The following is a 22,220-nucleotide window of genomic DNA, read 5'->3' as shown; positions in this document are numbered from 1 at the left end:
TGCTCCCGCCCTCTGGTTCTCGTCAGCACCCGAGCGGCTGAATTCTGCAGTAGTTGCAGTGGTGAAATGCTCTTTTTCGGGAGGCCAGAGAGCAGGGCATTACAGTAATCTAAACGACAGGAAATAAAGGCATGCATCAGCACTTCCGTGTTAGCCTGAGAGAGAAACGGGCGGACTCTGGCGATATTCTTAAGGTGATAAAAACCAATCTTGGTTACATTTTTAATATGAGGAATAAAACTGAGCTCAGAGTCAAAAATGACGCCAAGGTTCTTCACACAGTGTGAGGGATTAAAAATGTGTAGTTTTGGTAAAAGCTTCTCTCTCTGACCTTCGGGACCGATAACTAAAACCTCAGTCTTGTCCTCATTGAGCTGTAGGAAATTATCTGCCATCCATGACTTGATATCTAAAATGCAATTTAAAAGGGTATCAATGGGTCCTGTGTCATCAGGAGACACGGCAATATACAGCTGCGTGTCATCAGCATAGCTGTGAAAGCTGATGCCGTGTCCCCTGATGACATCCCCGAGGGGAAGCATATAAAGATTAAAAAGTAAGGGGCCTAAAATCGAACCTTGAGGAACCCCACATTTAATTTCATGAGTTTTAGAGGAACAAGTATCCATACTTACAAAGAAATATCGGTCTGTGAGATAGGAATAAAACCAGTCAAAAACAGTACCAGAGATGCCCACTAGATTTTTAAGTCTATTTAATAAAATTTGGTGATCTACTGTATCAAAAGCAGCGCTTAGATCCAGTAGCACCAAGACTGTGAGTTTTCTCACGTCTGCAGTGCACCTAATATCATTTAAGATCCTTAAAAGAGCAGTCTCCGTACTGTGGTTCATCCTAAAACCAGATTGATATTTCTCCAAAATATTATTTGTATTTAAAAAATGATTCAACTGGATGAAAACCAGTTTTTCTAAAATCTTACTTAAAAACGGTAAGTTGGATACGGGTCTGTAGTTATTAAAAACGCTCGGGTCAGAACCGCTCTTCTTCAGAAGGGGCTTCACCACCGCCGTTTTAAAGGCAGCGGGGAAGACGCCTGTCTGAAGAGAGCAATTGACTATATTTAAAATTTGTTCTTCAAAAAATCCATAAAATGTCTTAAAAAGAAATGTGGGAATTGGATCCAAAAGGCAGGTTGTTGGGTTTACCTGGGAGAAAACTCGAACAAGTGTCCTTGCATCAACCAGGGCAAAACTTTCCAGTGTTTCCTCATGTAAATATGATTGTCCGGGTTTATTAAAACTTGTGTTTTGACGGGCTAAAAGACTGGATCTTATGTCATCGATTTTACTTCTGAAGTGGTCTGCAAAGTCCTCACAGAGAGCATCTGTTGGTCTCCATCCATCCATCCATTATCTGTACCGCTTCTCCTCACAAGGGTCGCGGGGCGTGCTGGAGCCTATCCCAGCTGTCTTTGGGCAGTAGGCGGGGGACACCCTGAACTGGTTGCCAGCCAATCGCAGGGCATCTGTTGGTCTCTGTGGGGACTTATTAAAATCAGAACTAGTTAAAAGTTCAAAGGTGGAGAAGAGAACCCTGGGGTTGTTTTTATTGACTGTAATGAGGTTTGAGAAATAGGAAGATCTTGCCAGTTTTACTGTTTTATTGTAAGATTTCAGTTGTTCGCATAAAATTTCATAGTGTACTGTAAGTTTACTTTTTCTCCACCTCCTCTCTGCACTCCTGCATTTTCTCTTTGATATTTTGATAGCATTGTTTCTCCACGGGGGTACAGTCTTTGTTTTTGTTGTTTTAATTAAAAGTGGAGCTACTGAATCTAATGATGATTTAAGATGTAGGTTAAAATTGTCAACAATAAGATCACAGGGTGCAGGTAAAATGTCAGCAGGAGTGTTTTTTAAGATCTCGATAAAATTTGCTGCCACCTCAGAAGATAGGTAGCGTTTCTTCACTGTTCTGACCGGGACTGCTAGATGGTTAAAACTGGCGATGTTAAAATAGACACAGTAGTGGTCTGACACTGCCAAGTCAACAACAGAGGACACACCAGCAGACAAGCCATAGGTTATAACCAAATCCAGGGTGTGTCCTCTGTTGTGAGTTGGCTGCAAGACGTGCTGTTTAAAATCCAAGCAGTTTAAAAGGTTTGAAAAATCTCTGGATAGTGGGTCCGAGATGTTGTCCATGTGTATATTAAAATCGCCAGTTATTAATATCCTGTTATAACTGGAATATAAAATGGATAAGAATTCTGAAAATTCTGTAATAAAAGAAGTGGAATGATGGGGAGGCCTATAGACGGTAATGCAGAGAATAGGGGGACTGCTAAAAACAAAGGCATGGTGTTCAAACGATAAATAGCTGCTAAAAATGATCTCCTTTGATAAAAGAGTATTAATAAAAATTGATGCAGTCCCGCCTCCTCTTTTGCCATCCCTTGTAGAAAATAAAAAGTTAAAATTCGGTGGGCAAGCCTCGTTGAGAGCAACTGGAGCATCTGTACCAAGCCATGTCTCAGACAAAAGTATACCATGTAAATTATTGTCTAAAATCAGGTCGTTTATGATAAAAGTTTTGTTTAAAAGGGAGCGCACGTTCAGCACGGCCAGATTAATTATTGTGCTGGACGTGCGCTCATGGTGGTACGAATGAGCAGTATTAACATATACTAGATTACCACTGTTAAAACCACGTTGTTTGTGTGTGCAAGGGAAGCGTCTGCCGGTGATGGTTTCAATGGGAAAATTGTCCGATAGTGGTAATGATAATGAGGGCCTGCAGGGGGAGCTAGTGAGGGTGGTGGTACTGTGAGCAGCTGGTATTGGCCTGTAAGTGATGGTAGTGACATTGTCATTGCAGCGTTTATGAGTAGAAGAAGAAATATGATTGGTAAACAAGAGTCAGCTGGGAGTGGAATTGGTTACGACATGGTGGATGTTAGCGGCTAAAATCTTGCTACCAAGAGAGTTCGGATGAACACCATCCGGCTGGTAAAAAGACGGGCGATTCCAGAATAGGTTAAAGTTGTCAATAAAAGCAAAGTCAAGGTGGCCACAAGTGCGTAGGAGCCACGTGTTCAAGCTTAAAAGGCGGCTGAAGCGCTCGGCTCCGCGAGACAATGCCGGCAAAATGCCACTCACCCAGACCGAGAGACCGCAGGTTCTTAACAAGGCAAAGAGGGCGTGAAAGTCTCTCTTCGTCTGCTCAGACTGTCGGCGTATTGTCTCGTTTGTCCCAACGTGAACGATGAGCCGGGTAATGGATGATGGCAGAGAGTCAAGAACACCCGGCAGGATGTTAACTATGTCCATGACTTTCGCTCCGGGAAAACAGCGGGTGACGCAGCCGGGATAGTGAGTACGTCTAATGGTGCTGTCGCCAATTATAACGGTGGTCGGTGGGTGACGTGAGGAGGGAACGCCAAGGGACTCACCACCGGCGGAAGATTCACGACCCCACTGTCCAGGATGGCTCCGCCGAGGCCGAGTGAAGACGGTGGATGACACCGATGAGTGTCGCCGATGATGCTGGTGAAGACGACCACCCTTGTACCGGGACACCGCGTCCCGGAGCAGCCCGACGCGTGAGTGGACGGCCGTGTCACCGGCGGACCCGCCCAACATGGGGTTCCCGGCCGAGGTCGTCGCCGTGGGTGGCGGGGAATCCGAGGGAGCCCCTGGGAGCACAGCCCCAGCGTCGGACGCAGCAGTCGGTCTCTCCGACTGCTGTAGTGCAGTGATGGGAACAGGAGACTCACTCGCCAGGGCGGCGAACCGATTCCCCAGGACCAGTTGGGGGCGGTGGGGTTGCTCCCCGGCCCTCCGGCCGCGGGACACCACCTTGACCCAGGTGTCACTCTGCAACGGAGTCGAGCAGGATGGCCCCGGGCAGGCAATTGGATCCCACTTCGCCGTGTCCGAGAGGCCAGCCGCCTCAGCCGTCATTGTCGCCGACAGGATTTCACGAGCGCGCCTTCTCATGACCACCGCGGAGAGTTCGGGGAAACGGGTCGCGAAGCAAGAGATGACCGATTCCTTCTCATGGAGCTCCTCTGAGAGACGACGAATATCCCTTCTTAGGTCAGAGATTGTCTTATTTGCCTTCTCCAGCAGGCCATTGTGTTCGTCGCTGTCGTCTGAAGGCATTTTAATACACTAGCTCCAAGCTAGCCCCAAGCTAGCCCGTTTCCGTCTCACGCTAGCTGTATGCTAGTCCGCGAGATCAAGCGACCCAGAGATTAACAAAAATTTAAATAAATAAAAAATAAGATAAAAATAGTCTCCAAAAATTAAAAAGAGTAAAAACGCAACGCGCAGGTGAGGTAGATTCGAAGGCGAAAGTGCAGAAGTGCAATCGATACCATCCACGTCCAAACTCTGACGTGGCAGGAGAAACGCAAACGGAAGTGACGACGAAAAGGTACGTTCCAATGCGGCCACACTCGGTTTTGGAGTCAGCCTCGCTGGAACGTTTTGTCCGCTAAACATTGACGCTTACCTCACTCTCTGGCGGCTGCAAGCGGTGTCGGACAACGCAGGCCGGACAGAAAGTAAGGAGCTAATGTTGTTGTGCTAACAACTTTTGTTTTAACGGCTTGAAGCTAGGTGTTGCTATTAGCCGTGCCGTTATCCTACTGTTAGCCGGGGAGGGAAGGCGGGGATAAAGATCCATGCTTGCCTGATTGCTTGCCCTCTGCCAATCGCCGTCTGCCTCCTGAGAGTTGACAAAAGTTTAGCGTAGCTAAATGTCCGAAATATAAGCAGTCGTGGTTCGTGTGCGCATTCACGCTCTTGTCCGCTTCAATTTATGTAAGTGGAGGAGCAATCACCGCGGTATTTTTGATTTTGTGGAGGTGATCATGATGACATCCCATTTTATGTCAATAAATCCAAACTATTGTGCAGAACACTTTTATACTTTCACAGGTTGAAGTGGACAAGAGTAGTATTGTGCATTTGCATTTTGGTGCCAATCGATCGCCGTTTTAGACAACAGAACTGACAAAGCCAGCAATATTACCATGCTTGCCTCCTTGCCTCCTCCCGTGACGTAGACCGCTGAGGAGGAAATGTAACATAAGTCACACCCCAAAAGGGGGCGGGGTAATTCGTCATAAATCTAATCACAACAAAAGACCTTAAATCACTACAGTCTTTTGAGGTGGGCACTTTAGTACGATGTCATTTTTACATGCAAACCTATTATATAAGTGCCAATGTTAAGCTCACCAAAGTGTCCCTTAAGCAAAATGAAAAGGTATTTGTATTCATCATAATCATCATGAAATATAATAATACCACTCACTCACTATATCGCGGTTCACCTTTCGCGAACTTGCTACACTGCAGATTTTTTTTACAGTGCTATTTTGGACGTTTTTGTTTTTTTGCAGCGTACGAACCCGTATTGTGTCAGAATTGACTGCCTGTATTTTTTTTACAGTGCAGTTCAGCATGCTGTTTTTTTTACAGCGTACAAACCCTGCATTGTATTCTGCGTCCTGATTGGCTAAAGTACTGTAGACTAATACATCTCCTCCATGTAGGGTTGCCAACTGTCCCGTATTAGCTGGGTGTCCCGTATTTTGGGCTAATTTGGTTTGTCCCATACGGGACCTTAAATGTCCCGTATATTGGCTATCAACTCTTGCAAATACAGAAAACTTCACTCTACCGATCCTGTAATATAAGATGCTTTTAGTGAAGCTTTGTATGGCGATCGATTGTCAATAACGACGGACACAGAGAGGTTGGCAGCTCAATGTCCTATGGCGTAAGATCGCTGTTAAAAAGGCATATCCGTGATTTAAAGATTTGTATCCGAAATAGTAAAAGGCATATCCGTGATTAAAGATTCGTATACGTAATAGTAAACATTTGTGAGTACAAATCAAAATTGTGAGGGTTTGACTTCTTTTCTTGAGAGTACGAATCAAAATTGTGAGGGTTTGACTTCTCTTCTTGTGAGTACGAATAAAAACTGTGAGTGCCATAGTTTTGGGAATACAACTCTCGCTTCTATGACTACGAATCTTCACTACGCACGAATTGCCAGTTTAGGACGAATCACATTTTTGAGGACGAATCTGCACGACATGCAAATTAGGATGATGTCACGCAGAACACAGGCAGGTCCGAAAGGGAGCTAATCGATCCGCGGTTCCTCTCCCCGCGCATGCGTAGAGAAGAAAACAAAGATGGCGAACGCGAGCGGATCGGACGGCGCTTCCAGCGGCTCACGAAACGCATCTTCACTGCAGGTAAAGTCAGCAACGTGTATATCCAACTAATATGTATTTCATAACGTTTTTCTGTCGCAAATAATAGCTTTGGACTCAGGCTTACGGCAATAGATTGCAATCTAATGATGTGTTTCATTGTTAGCATTAGTACTGCTAATGTAGCTCTGTTTTCAACGTATCTGTCACCATATTGTAGTTTAGTCACTTGTACCCACAATTCAGCACGTTAACAAAAATGTTTGTATTGTATGGATGCTGTTAATAGCTCTTGCTAAATTGGGCGCTCCATTTTATTAATTTAAGTAGTCTCACAGAACTCCAAAAAACAAGGACATTATAGTGTGTTAATGTAAAAGAAAAAAACTTAAGCAAAATGTCCCATAATTTGTTTCTACTTTGTAGACATGTCACTGAGACCCGGACTCGGGGGGACCTGCAGTGGGCAAATGAGCTGAACCTCTTTTTCAATAGGTTCGATCAGATGCCTGCCCCCACTCAGTCTCTCCTGCTGCAGGCTCCACCTACTCCTCCTGCTGGGTTTGTCACCGCCCCCCCCTTTTCTCCACAGTCTCCAGCTCCCAGCTACACCAGCCACCACTCCCTCCTGCCCAGCCTTGGCCTTCACAACATCTCAGGTGAGGAACCAGCTGAAGAAGATGAAGGCGAGGAAGGCAGCGGGTCCAGATGGCATCAGCCCCCAGCTCCTCAAATCCTGCGCAGACCAGCTGTGTGGAATTGTCCAGCACATGTTCAACCTGAGCCTGAAGCTGGGCAGGGTCCCCCAGCTATGGAAAACATCCTGCCTGGTCCCGGTGCCAAAGACCCCCCACCCGAAGGAGCTCAACAGCTTCAGACCAGTGGCGCTGACGTCTCACCTGATGAAGACCCTGGAGAGACTGGTCCTTGTCCACCTGCGCCCCCTGGTGAGCTCCTCAATGGACCCACTCCAGTTCGCATATCAGCCTGGCATCAGTGTGGATGATGCCATCATCTACCTCCTCCACACTTCACTCTCCCACCTGGAGAAGGCGGGGAGCACTGTGAGGATCATGTTCTTTGATTTCTCCAGTGCTTTCAACACCATCCAGCCCACCCTACTGGATCCAGGACTACCTCACAAACCGGCCACAGTATGTGAGGACACAGGACTGTGTGTCTGACGTACTCCTCTGCAGTACGGGGGCCCCACAGGGAACTGTCTTGGCTCCCTTCCTGTTCACCCTCTACACCTCGGACTTCAACTACAACACCCCTACCTGTCACCTGCAGAAGTTCTCTGACGACTCTGCGATTGTCAGCCTCATCACAGGCGGAGATGATCGGGAGTACAGAGAACTTACTCAGGGTTTTGTGGACTGGTGCCAGCAGAACCGCCTCCTGATCAATGCAGGGAAATCCAAAGAAATGGTGGTGGATTTCGGTAGGCGCCAGCACTCTTCACCTGCACCAGTGAATATCCGGGGAACAGATGTTGAGAGAGTCTCAACTTACAAGTTCCTGGGTGTTCATCTGAACAATAAACTGGACTGGTGCGACAACACAGACGCCCTCTATAGGAAGAGTCAGAGCAGACTCTTCCTACTCAGGAGACTGAGGTCTTTTGGGGTTCAGGGGACACTCCTCAGGAACTTTCATGACTCGGTGGTTGCATCGGTCATCTTCCAGGGAGTGGTCACCTGGGCAGGCGGTGTCTCGGCCCGGGACAAGAAGCGGCTGGACAAACTGGTCAGGAGGGCCGGCTCTGTCCTGGGCTGCTCCCTGGACTCTGTGGACTCGGTGGGGGACAGGAGGATGTTGGCCAAGCTGTCATCAATGCTGGGCAACCCGGACCACCCCCTCCAGGGCACCCTAACAGCACTCCACAGCACCTTCAGTGACAGACTGTTACACCCTCGCTGTGCAAAGGAGAGATTCCGCCGTTCCTTCTTGCCTGCTGCTGTCAGACTCTTTAACAAGAACATTGTGTAGTCTCTATAAACTGGCGGACATTAGTGCAATTGTGCAGTCCTGCACCTGAGCTCATATCGTGCAATACCCAATATTCCCCACTACTGTAATACCGTGCAATACTCAACATTCCCCACTACTGTTAGTCTAGTTTTATTTTTATCCAATGCTGTTCCTTACATTACACTACAGCACTGCAGCACTGTCACTTATTTAGAGTATTTTTTCCTCTTTACTATGTACAGGCCGAAATGAGTGTTCTTCATATTTTTTATGTAGATGTAGGTTGGTGTGTATATACATATGTATATACACATGTTACTGCGTATATTTACATAGGTTTGATCCTAAATGTTTGCTGTCAATGTTATACATTAATGGCCACACTATGCCGCCGCCCCTGTGAGACCTATATCTTTGCTGCTGTAACAATGAAAATTTCCCCACTGTGGGATCAATAAAGGCATTCTTATCTTATCTTATATCAGTACACATTAACCAAGTATTTAATGGATTTTGAGTTACACTCATGCACAAGCCAACAAAGTTGTGCACATTTTAATTGAAAATATTAAGTTTCAATGCAATTCATTTTTTTCTTTTATAGTAGTAGCAACAAGATGCCTCATGTCATGCCTGAAGAACAGTAGCAGTATTGATTCAATCAAAAAGACGAGGGTAACACTAATTCATTTTCTTTTCAACATACAGCATATTGTCATTTCTGTCCTGTGAAAAACACTTACGTCCAATTTTTGAAATTTTTAAAATTTCCATATTAATGCGATGTCTGTAAAGCGGAAACACTATTCACGTAAAAATAATACAATTGAAAAAAATGGAGGTAAGTGTTTTTCACATGGCAGCGACGATATGCAGCTAACAATATACATTTTTAATTCAGAGCCACATTTATCGATGTTATCATTTAGTTGAATAATTTATTTTGATTACATATCGAAGTTACCATCATGTCAAACAGTATACTTTGACTGATAAATATTTTTATGTAATTATATTTTCAGAAATGTAGCCAGTCATGTCCAGGATGATCCCTTTGGTGACGGTCGCAACTCTGACCCTGCATGGGGACTTGAAGTGTAACTGCAAGTCACTGGTGACGGCTGAGATCCAGACGGAGTGGGCGGAAAAAATTGCAGGGTTGGAGATGGAGGCAAACACTGATGACAATCTAGATCGACGATGAACACATGCCCTCAGATGGACCGCCTGACTTGGGGGCGATGTCAATGACGACGTGGAGAAACAGAGCCACGAGAAAATGACAACATAGAAATCAAGATACTTGACAAAATCATGAGTACTAAATTGCATAATTATGCAACACATCAGAGTATAATAGACATCAATTATTTCACTGAGTATATTATTTGTAGGTAGGCATAACATCTATTAGTCAGTATCATTGGACGCGATGAACAGGCAATAGTTTTTGTGTGTGAAATTGTATTTGTGTACATCCGTTTCAATCAGTTGAAATCTGATTTCTGACACCACACATGAAGAATTTACATATTGTTTGATACATTTTCTAGGGATGTAACGATTCATCTAAAATTTATTTAAACTGCATAAAATATGCATTGATGTAAAAATGAATAAGTAAAAGAGATTAGAATCGATTCGCAACACCATGTTAACAATAGCCGCTCTCAAATTATTTGGCGCAAATTTTTCTCTCAAAAATGCCTCATCTCCCGCTGGAGAAAAAATGATTGGTGCCAAGGAAGGGTGAAATATGTTTACTAATTCCTATTTCCTTTAGTATTTATAGGTAGTTTCATAGTATTAGTGCAACTCAGCATAGTGTATTGTTTGTTTAGTTCCATTTTAAAGTGCACTAAACATTCAGCAATAAAATATTTACAGCCACAATTCAATTTCAATTACTGGTACTCCACTAAAAACAAGTCAGGAATGCTGGTACAACCTGCGCAGTTTAGTACAAGGTGAATGTACTATTATCTTGTCTTTATTCTTTTGTACGATACCTTAAAGAACATATGTCAAAGTCAAGGCTCGCGGGCCGGATGTGGTTTTCTACGGCCCCTGGGATGATATTTCTTTATTATTAGATCCGGCCCGCAGCAAGCCGGTGTGGGTAGCAGATATGATCGGGTCCTTCGCGCCTGCTAATGACGCCACACTTTAAAATATATTGTAGCGTCTTCCAAGAACACAGACGTAGTTTCATCATGTTTTTATTAGTCGAACCGGCTACTGTGGGCCGCAGCCAACGCCAATACAGTATGACAACCGTTCAGTCAAAAAAGAGCAACGGCTCTCCTGTTCGTCCTCCGCTACTCTCGCTCATATGCCCTTCCATCCAGCCGCACGATGCATTCATTAACCTCGCAAACAAAACAACTTGGCAAGACACAAATTCGACCACAACACAGATAACCCAATTCGTTACACTATTTCTGTAATATATTTCTTTGCATCTATGTTTGCCACCCCCTGGCTGTTGTTATAACGAACATTACCGCTACTTTGGTCGTCTACGTGACGACTGAAGACTTCACGTCACTTTTCGTGGCTTTCAGAATCGGATTGTGGTGAAAAGTTTTTTGGAGTAAAACACACTTTATTAAGAAATACTTCATGTTATAAATCTCACGTTGTTTTATTAGTAGTAATTGTTGGCATTTGATAAATTCATTGAGTTTCGACGTAGTGCTGAGATGGCCCACTCTGTGAGCAGGCATTGAACGCTATTCGAGCGCTAAGTGTTGATAGTGACTTTTTTTTTTTTCTCTTTCCTCCTTCGACACAGCTCGTAGTTTGTTCGTGCCAGGAAACTCGGTAGTTGCAGATTTCCCGTGTTTCACGACGTTTGTTGTGTGGAAATGTTAAAAGGTGATTTTGATAATTTAGGTTCGTGTCAGGTAACTGCTGAACATAATAGCCTAGATATGTTCTCGTGAGTGATGTCACGTTGATGAACACAAGTTAGTTATTTCGGCTAGTATGCTTACTATTCTAGTGATGAAACGTGTGAATGTGTATTGTTTGGTTGTTTAATATCTTAATGCAGTGAATTGTAATGTTTAGGCATATTGTTAACGAATGGATATGCATTGGATGATTGTCAGGTTCACACCAAGTGAGACATTAGTAAACAATGCACACAATGAGGAGAGAAGACACTCGACAACAATATTGTCTTTTTACTTGCAAGGAGGGAAGTGTACGATTACAGTTCCTAAAACCCTCTGCCCGGCTCCAGCTCTAAGGGAAAGGGGAGGGAAAGCAGCTGGAACACTATGAACTTGTTTTGTCTATGTGTGTGTGTGTGTGCGTGCGTGTGTGAGCCATTAGCATACTGTAATGCCCCTCGAAGTGGTCAAAGATGCACACAGTCGCTGATTCAATCCGATCGTCGTTTTAGTCACAGATCATCACGGGAAAAAGAACACATTCACACAAGAGCTGCTGGTGGCCACAACTCACGCCCATGCGCTCAATCATACCACTCGCTCTTTCAGCCCAACTTCCCTCCTAACCTGGCTCGTCCCCTCGCTATGACGTCACTCACTACTCATAGGCCCAGCCAGCACATGCACAAAACAAGGAACAGATATTACACTGCCCTCCCCTTTATGAAACTCCTCGCCCCCGAGGGGTCAACAAAAAAGTCCTCTAGGCGCAGCAGCGGCCTACGCCTCTGTCTCTTGGGTCGGCCTGGGCCCGTGCCATTTCTGTCTCCAACTGGAGGAACAGGGACGACATGAGTGGGATCTGGGGAACCTGAATCCACCACTCGTCCTGAAATGGCAGGTGAAACAGACCCGACCTCAAATATTGGAACACCACTGCCCCGGTACGGAGCCAACCTGTCCTGATGTAGGGCAACCCTGCGGCCCCTGGGGGGAACTGCCACCCGATACACTACCTCCCCCACCCGCTCAAGGCCCGTCCCAATGACTGTCTAACTTAGGGCAGCGTCCCTTCTTTCTTTTTGGTGTATACACCCAAACCAGCTCGTCAACCTGGAAGTTCCGCCCCTTGCTTCGTACGTCGTAGTTCCGCTTCTGACGTGCACCAGCTTTCTCTAGCTGGTCCCGGGCAAAGACATGCGCTGCCTCCAAACGATCCTGCAGTCTCGGCATATTCCAACCCCGGCCAATCCTCGGGGCTGCCTGGTGGTCTGCCAAACGCCATCTCCGCCGGTGTCCGGATCTCCCGGCCAAGCATCAGCAGAGCAGGAGTACAGCTTGTGGAACTTTGGATAGCCGAACGATACGCCATCAACACCATTGAAATATGCTGGTCCCAATCACGTTGGTGCTCGGAGGTGAGGATGTCAAGCTGCTGCTGCACGGAGCGGTTAAAACGTTCTACTAAACCATCACTCTGCGGATGCAAAGGGGTGGTTCGCGTCTTCTGCATGTTCAAGCGTTCACAAAGGGCAGCAAAAACCTTGGACTCAAAATTTCTGCCTTGATCACTGTGGAGTATATCTGCAGTCCTAAACCGGCAGAACATGCCCTCCAACAGTGCATCCGCCACCGTCTCCGCCTCCTGATCTGGCAGTGCGTATGCCTCGGGCCACTTTGTGAAATAGTCCATCGCACACAGCACGTAACGGTTCCCTCTGTCCGTCACAGGAAAAGGACCCATAATGTCCACAGCAACCCGCTCCATGGGCGCCCCAACTCTCTGTTGCTGAAGCGGTGCATGCGATTGGTCTTGAGGGCCCTTGTAGGACGCACACTTGTCACACCGCCGGCAAAAGTCCTCCACGTCCTGTCGATGCTGGCCCCAGTAAAACCCTTGGCGAAGCCGTCTGAGTGTCTTTGTGCTGCCAAAGTGTCCAGTACCCGTGCCCCCGTGGCATGCTCTTAGTACCGACTCTCTAAGAGCTCTGGGCACCACCACCTGCCACCTCTCCTCTCCGGTCACTGGATCCTTCCACGCACGCTGCAGCACGCCATCCTTCATGCGTAAGACAGCAAAATTGCTCCAAAGGCCTTTGGCGCCAACAGAGTCCCATCACTCCTTCCCAGGGTGGCCTCCTGCCACTCTGGACCCACTGTCGCACAGGGTTGAGATCACGATCCTCTTCCTGCTTGACAGCCCACTCTGCAATGTCCACAGCCTCCAGGATGCAGCACGATGGTCCAGCAGCAGTTGCCTCCCCACACAGCTCCAACTCCCTTGCATCCCGCCGGTCGCAGTAGCTGCAGCCGCCAACAGCACATGGACGCCGGGAAAGGGCATCAGCATTGATGTGCTGAGCTCCAGCCCGATGTACCACAGTAAAGTGGAACGCCTGCAGCTCCTCCAGCCACCGTGCCACTTGGCCTTTTGGTTCCCTGAACGACATCAACCACAGCGGCGCAGCATGATCCAGAAGAAGCCGGAACAAGGGCATCCCCGGTGCAAGGAAATCCTCTCATGAACCGTCTGTAATATGAGGAAAGCCCCAAAAAGCTCTTAAGCTGCTTCTGATCTTTTGGGGCTGGCCAGTCTTTGATGGCGCTGACCTTCTCCTCCAGTGTGCTGATGCCGTCTCCATTCACTCAGTGACCCAGGAACTCCACCTCCCGCCGCATAAAGTGGCACTTTTCTGGGTGCAGTCCAGCCGCAGCAATTCTACTCAGCACCAGCCTCAGAGACTCCAACGCAGTCTGGAAGGACTCACTGTGGACGAGGACATCGTCCAAATACACCAAGCACTTTTGCCGCGGAATGTTCGAGAGCACTGTGTCCATCAAGCACTCGAACGTTCCTGGTGCATTGCAGACTCCAAAACTCATTACTTTAAACTGCCAGTGTCCTCGGGGGGTGCAGAACGCTGTCTTAAGTCTGGACTCAGCGGTGAGGGGGACCTGCCAGTAGCCACTGCGCAGGTCGAGTGATGAGAACCACACAGACCCAGAGACCAGATCCAACGTCTTGTCTATCCGCGGGAGCGGGTAGCAGTCCTTCCTTGTCACTTTATTGAGCGGCCTGTAGTCCACACAGAACCGCGGTCTGGTACTTTTCTTTCTGGGAACCATGACCACGCCAGACGCCCATGGGCTGTCGGAAGGCTCTATGATTCCCGCCTCAAGCATGGCACGGACCTCCTGATCCGCAGCCTCCTGCTGGGCCAGAGGCAGGCGTCGGGGCCGCACCTTAAATGGTCGCGTGTCCGCGGTGTCGATGTGGTGCTCAACCAAGTGAGTGAGGCCCACCTCATTCTCACTGAGGGCAAAAATGCTCTCAAAGTCCCACAGCACCTGCCTCAGGTGCCATAGGCGACCCGGGGTTACATTCCCTAGCATGGCTGGGCTGGCCGTCACTGCCCCCCCACCCCTCCACCCCCAAGGGCCGTCCGTCACGGGGCGCGCGAACTCTACCCGATCTACTGTCGGTCTCTGTGAGGTCGACTCCGGTAGCCCCAACTGGGAACAAGTCCAGGTGGGGTGAGCGAACTCTACCCGATCTACCGTCGACTGCCTAGGAGCTGGTGCTGCAGCTACCTTGGTTGGGCTGGGTAGGATCATCCCCACCTGCAGCTTGCCTGCTGCAGGGTCAGCAGTGTTGATGATTACCCCCGAAGTACCCCATTGAGACGCCGGAACCATCCCCACACGCTGACCATTCGGCAGGTTGAGCACCCCAGCTCCCAAATCCACCACACATTTTGCAGCTTTCAAAAAGTCCCGACCCAGAATACATGGGTCACTCAGGTCCGCCACCCAAGCTGAGTGAGTCGTCAACAAACCCCCCAAAACAAACACAAATCCCTCTGCCTCTCATGGGGGCCGTTTCACCGGCCACTGTCCTCAGTTTTGTAAAGGTTGATTCTAAGACGGTTCCCACTGGAACAACGTCAGGCCTCACAATCGTGGCTGAGGACCCAGTGTCCACCAGGGCTGTGCAAGAAGTGTCCCCAATCTGCACGCGAACATGATTGGGGTCCCCCACGTCTGTCCATCCCACCATTACAACAGTCTCATCCTGGACATGGGGGTCCCTGCACATAGCGCCAGCACATGTAGGTTGCACCTCCCGGTTAATGACCGGAAGGGTCCGCGTCATCCGGGCTACACGGACCCTTTTTCGTTTCCCTGCTGATTTAGCAACTTTGGGCAGCGCTGCAGAAGGTGACCTGGATGCACCCCCAGCAGACAACAGGGCGTGCACGTCGGCCACTTCCATCCTCATGCTGCGCTAGGCGAGTATTAATGGCACACACCAGCACCTCCACCCACACCGGTCTGCGCTCCTCCCCTTCTGGGAATGACGTTGCCGAAACAGGACAGTTTGGTGTCTGCAGCGCTCCCTTGGCTGCAATCTCCCTCTCTGTGGTGAGAGCAAGCGCTGCCTAGGGCTGCCGGGTGAGCAAGCTGGACATGCAGCCGCAGCTCATTTGGTCTGAGGGCTTGGATGAACTGATTGCGCATCAGTTCATTTTGTATCTCATTTGGCATTCCAGCATACGCGCGCCGACCCAGGCTCTCGATCTCATGCACGAGATAACGGAGCGCCTCCCCCGGATGTCGATCACGGTGCTTGAACTCACAGCGCAGGGAGTCTCTCAAATTAAACTCCCCAAAGCGCCTCTGCAAAGCACCCACCAGCGCGCTGTAATCGAGTCTCTCTTCGGGGCTCAGCAGCAGCAGACAGGATGTAGCATCCTCCGTCAGCGAAAGCGCCAACTGCACCGCTTTCGTCTTCTTCGGCCAATCCGCGGCCTCAGCCACCAACTCAAACTGTGCTCTATAAGCCTCCCAACTCCCCTTTCCGGAGAACTTAAGTGCCTTCATAGTGGGCCACGCGAGGCCCAGAGCACCGCCATGCACGTTCACACTCTCGTCCGCGGCGGCAGCTGTCGCTCCGTCATAGCGTAACCCCGTTTTGGCGGGCTCACGCTCATCTTGGCGCGGAACAGCAGCGTTATGGCGGCCGCACTTGGTGCAACTTGACTCAGGCATATCAATCACACAATAAATAGACGTGTCAAGTGTAATACGGGCCTGTGTTTTCTGACAGGAGCACCCACATTCATACCTTGCCACTCTAAAATAGTCAGATGGAGACATCATACCAATCATATGATCCTCTCCGTTTTACTTCACATTATGTACAGTTCATACAATCATGCAGCCCGAGTCAACCAGAAAATCTTTTTCAGTTTGGCAGGAGAAACGCAAACGGAAGTGATGTACGAGCTGCCTCGCAAAAGTAGCAGTAACGTACTTTATTTTATTTTTTTCTTTAGTAACTACGAAGATAAAAACACAACAGCTAGGGGGGTGACAAACATAGAGGCAAAGAAATATTACAGATTAATAATATGACAGAAATATAAAGCGTGACATCATCAGCAGGCGCGAAGGACCCAATCCAATAAATTTTAGAAAATTTCAATTAACATTCTATTAGTGGCTTGTCGCAAAATTTTTTATTTGGCCCTCTCTCCATTTGACTTTGACACCCCTGCCTTAAAGAGATCTAGCTGTAAGCTACTGATAGTCATATAAGAGCAGCAGCTTGCTGGTGCGATTATGCCGCAATTTACATATAATGTGATTAGTCAACTAATCGCAACTCCTGTTGGTGAATAGTCGACTAAAAAAATAATCGTTTGTGACAGCCCTATTTGACACTTGAATCTGGGCTGGAGTAAATCGTTACATCCAGGACATTTACAGTGGATCTATTAAAATAATTTCCGGAGAAAACACAATGGGCTATGCTGAACAGGTAGAGGTTCTGATGATGCTGCAGTGGACTTCGGGGGTGGTTTACAAAGTGCTGCAGCTGGGCTGATTTGCTCAGAATGAAGAGCAAAAGAAAAGAAAAAGAGATCATTGTTAATAGGATCATTATTCAGATGGTTTTATACCATGCAACCACTTGTCAAAATAAAATTGAGTAAATTCAACATTTTTTTTTCAGTGTACTGACAAACTATGATTTGATGCATATAAAAAACACAGTGACATTTCAGATATTTTTCTAGGAATACACAATCACAGGTTTGGTCCATGGGGCGGATTCATAATTTGCTCTTATTATGCATACTAGATGTTATATAGAGACTCAACTGTTCTACAACTAGGTACCAATAAAGGCTGCTGGTGGTTTGGATATGCCAGAGTTACCGAGGAGATCTAGAGTGAAATCCCAGTCAGCCCCGTTTTAATGTTAAGTCACCTGCATTAAAGCCAACTCCGATGAAGCTGACGTGTGTGCATATATTTATTAATATCCAAAGATATTACACTACCAACTCATAAAAAATATACACAACACACACTCAGTGTCTACAAACACGGTATACTGTACTGATGAATATGTAATATTCAGAGCTGGGCACTTGACCCTTTTTTGCCCATCTGGCCGCGACCCTCCACCCCCTTGACCTGGGTATCCTTCCGACCGCGCCCCCCCAGCCATATTTGTAAACATTGTCGGCCCCCGACCCGTTCCGACCTCCGCCATTTCCAGAGGTAGGGAAGTGCATTATGTGCCAGTGTCATACTTGAGTGCTACGCGCAGCTTGACTTTCCTCCCGGACACAATTTGTTTCTGAAAGAAGCCTAAAAAGAAGCCTTTCACCGAGTAGGCTGAGATTAAATTTGGCCACCTCGCAAGCACGTACACGCATGAGGGCCGATTAGTGGGCCGGACTAAAATCCACTTCCAGCTCTGCTTAGTCCATCCATCCATTATCGATACCGCTTATCCTCACAAGGGTCGCGGGGTGTGCTGGAGCCTATCCCAGCTGTCTTCGGGCAGTAGGCGGGGGACACCCTGAATTGGTTGCCAGCCAATTGCAGGGCACACAGAGACAAACATCCGCACTCACAATCACACCTAGGGACAATTTAGAGAGTCCAATCAATTTACCATGCATGTTTTTGGAATGTGGGATGAAACCGGAGTACCCGGAGAAAACCCACGCGGAGAACATGCAAACTCCACACAGGGAGGCCGGAGCCGGGATTGAACCCACGACCTCTGAACTGTGAGGCGGACGTGCTAACCAGTCGACCACCGTGCTTAGTCCATCCATTTTTTTTAAATTTGTCACCCCCCACCCCTCCGCCCCAAAAATGGGCATCCGGCCGACCGGTCCAACCCAAGGACGGACTGCCCAGCTCTGGTAATATTTGTACCAAAAAACATGTAAGGACGAACATCACTCAGTAAGATGTTAAAGCGGATAAACCTCACTTGTGTCACTACATTTCAGTTTAAAATAACAAAACAGCTCTTTGTGATATGTCTTCACTATACAAGAAATTATGCGCAACACTTTTTCTTTTGCATTAAACACTGCTTGTTTTTTTTTTAAGTTCTGTGGGAATACTTAATTAATCAATAAAAACGGAGCAACCAAATCAGCAAGAGCTATTAACAGTATCCATACAATACATCTTTGTCGGCGTGATAAATTGTGGGTAAATAGACACGTTGAAAACAGAGCTACATTAGCCAAGTACTAATGCTAACAGTGAAACGCATCATTAGATTGCAATCTATCGCCGTAAGCCTGAGTCCAAAGCTATTATTTGCGACAGAAAAACGTTATGAAATACATATTAGTTGGATATACACGTTGCTGACTTTACCTGCTGTGAAGATGCGTCTCTGAGCCGCTGGAAGCGCCGTCCGATCCGTTCGCGTTCGCCATATTTGTTTTCTTCTCTACCTATGCATGCGCGGGGAGAGGAATCGCAGATCAATTAGGTCCCCTTTGGACCCCCTGTGTTCTGCGTGACGTCATCCTAATTTGCATGTTGTGCAGATTCGTCCTCAAAAAAGTGATTCGTCCTAAACTGGCAATTCGTGCGTAGTGAAGATTCGTAGTCATAGAAGTGAGAGTTGTATTCACAAAACAATGGCACTCACAGTTTTTATTCGTACTCACAAGAAGAGAAGTCAAACCCTCACAATTTTGAATCGTACTCTCATGAAAAGAAGTCAAACCCTCACAAATTTGACTTGTACTCACAAATTATTACTATTACGGATACTAATCTTTAATCACGTATATGCTTTTTACTATTATGGATAAGAATCTTTAAATCACGGATATGCCCTTTTGACAGCGATCTTACTCCATGAATGTCTTTTACTTGTTCGAACATACATTGCTGGTTCTTAAACAGTGATAGCACATTACAGCGCTCTTAATGGAGACTCTCGGTACTACACATGACAGATCCTAGATCAGATAAAGCGTCAATCTCAGAACAAGCGGCAATCACTCCACCTGTCATTTAAGGACTTCTCTCTGGCTGCGCAAAATGACAGAAGACTGCTTGAATCAGTTAGAAATATCCAGAGAAAAAATAAATTTGGTGAGTCACACTCCTCTTATACATTTCAGATTTCTTACACCCGTTTTTTGATGAAAAGAGCCAAATTTTGGTTTCATATATGAGGTTTCATATGAGGTGACATATCGTCGCTGTCCTGTGAAAAACACTGTCCATTTAAAAAAAAAAAAGTTTCTTATTTTTACGTGAATGTGGTTTCAGCATTAACGTGAAAATTAGAAAAAAAATCCAAAATTCATACATCATGCTCACACCACCGTGGCACCGTGCACCTGTCCCTGATTTAGGAGTGAGAAAGTTGGCAACCCTACCTCCGTGCCATGTCTCGTACAGAATACGTTCGGCTTACTCAATATTGTGAGGGAGAAGAGAGAGAAAAGGAAGAAGAGGACATGAGTGCCAAAGGATGAATTTACACTACATCGCTTGGCAACCATGGCAGCTGCACAAGACCCTCTCATGTTTCGTTTAGTTTTCCAATCTAATTGTTGGTGGCATGTCAGTTTCTTCTCATCTTCTTGCCCAAGAGAGAAAAAACATCTATGTTTTTCTCTCGGGAAAGGAGAAGAGAAATAAATCGTCAACGCGGACCTGCATCAGGATGAAGGAAGCGTCAGAGGAAGCGTGAGATATGTGCGAGTCAAAATAATTTTTTATGTTTGCAACTTTTTATGTTGTCCATTAAATTTTTAATTTGTTAGTTAAAAATGTTGTCATTATTTGTATGAAAATGAGTACTTTTTTTTTCTCATACAGATGTTTGGGACACTAACTTCCTGTTATCATTTATTAAAATATGTTTATGGGTCAGTGTGACCTGCTCTAATGTTTTAATCCTCCAAAAATATAAAAATGTTTTTAATATTAACTAATTCACTGATAGACATTTTCAGACCCTCTTTTACTCTAACATTTGAAAAAAAATTGAAAAAAATATAAATAAGTACGGCGGCACGGTGATCGACTGGTTAGCGTGTCCGCCTCACAGTTCAGAGGTCGTGGGTTCGATCCCGGCTCCGGCCTCCCTGTGTGGAGTTTGCATGTTCTCCCTGTGCCTGCGTGGGTTTTCTCCGGGTACTCCGGTTTCCTCCCACATTCCAAAAACCTGCATGGTAAGTTAATTGGACTCTCTAAATTGCCCCTAGGTGTGATTGTGAGTGCGGATGTTTGTCTCTGTGTGCCCTGCGATTGGCTGGCAATCAATTCAGGGTGTCCCCCGCCTACTACCCGAAGACAGCTGGGATAGGCTCCAGCACGCCCCGCGACCCTCGTGACAATAAGCGGTATCGATAACGGATGGATGGATAAATAAGTGCCTGAGATTGAATAACTGGACTGTGAAAAGACAAATAAATTTGTCAATGGCAGTGGATTAGTTAAGAAACAAAAATTATAAAAAAACGACCACCAGAGAACGTTTAACCTTTTTTTTCTTCCAAGATTTTCAAACGGGCCAATTTGACCCATAACAGGAGGGTTAAAAATGTTTTGACATATTTCGTTATAAAATAATATTAATAATTACAACAACAACAACAGTAATAACAACAATAATAAGAATAAGGTATACTTTTTCTTACTAGATTGAACTTCGAGCATTTTAACCCGTTAAGGCCTGGAGTGCATATCCGCGTTCCTACCACTAAAACCGGGAGCAGTGTTACGTGTTTCTACCTTTAAAGCCGCGAGAGCGAACGTCATTTTCTTCTTTAAATCCAATTCTCGTTCTCCTAGCCAATAAAATGCATCGGAATATACATGTGACGGTGTCGTGACTCCTCGGACGATGTTGTTAATGTCCATGAAGTGAAAAGACGACGCGCTTGTGGACTTTGAACGAGTGGAACCAGACGAACGGTGATATATGGTTAAGATATATGTTTGTAGACAATGACAAGATGGATGTCCTTGTAACAGCATAGAGGATAGTATTTACCACTCGATTAAAAAAAAAATTAAGAATAGTGCTTCTCTTGCACTGATAAAAAAAAATTAAGTTGTTTTTACATTGAAACAGAAACTGTACTGAAGGGTCGGCAATTTATGTGGGGGTTTATTATAATTTCCCATATTTCATATTCTGTTATAAATAGGTTCTAGTTTGTTTTTATATTGCGTCTGTTTGTGTACTAAGTTGTAGTTTTTTTCTGCGTAGGTTTGACACAAGAAGACATACGCAGCCGTTCTTGGTGCGTCACAGTCTACAGGGGCAGGCTGTGAGCATCGCTGGACTGAGAAACGTCTTCAGAGACCAGCGTCGTCACAGCGGTAGGCCGCCCTCGACAGCGGAGCTCCTCCCCGACGTTTGGCAGCAGGTGCACTCGCTCACTCGCCGGCGGCGAAGTTTCTCCGCCTCCCTCCTCCAGTAACCGCCGCAACGTTGGCCAGAACATTTTATTATTAGTATTAATTTGGGCACCCAACTAAATTGATTGTCATTAATAATCAATTGTTAATAAATTCTAATTGTTCATTTGGTTCCCTCTCGCTCTTTCTACACCCTAGTTGAGTTTAGTACAAGTAATTAAGTAGTTAAGGCATCCGCCAAACCCCTAAAGTGAAATTCCTCTAAATTCCACAGTAACAATTAATAAACTCGGGCCAGTTTGAAATCTAAATGTCTAAGCTTTTCTTTTGTAATTATGTTTCTATCTGCTACAGGGGCTGATATATTATTTTCTAGGTGTTGAATTTCGAGAAAATCTTCTGGTTTTCAAGGGTGATTCCAAAGACGAACTTAGGTT

This window comes from Filicampus tigris, chromosome 17 (assembly GCF_054856515.1).
Source record: "Filicampus tigris isolate MCC_2025a chromosome 17, RoL_Ftig_1.0, whole genome shotgun sequence".
NCBI classification, from domain to species: Eukaryota; Metazoa; Chordata; class Actinopteri; order Syngnathiformes; family Syngnathidae; genus Filicampus; species Filicampus tigris.
This window is presented reverse-complemented; position numbering follows the sequence as displayed.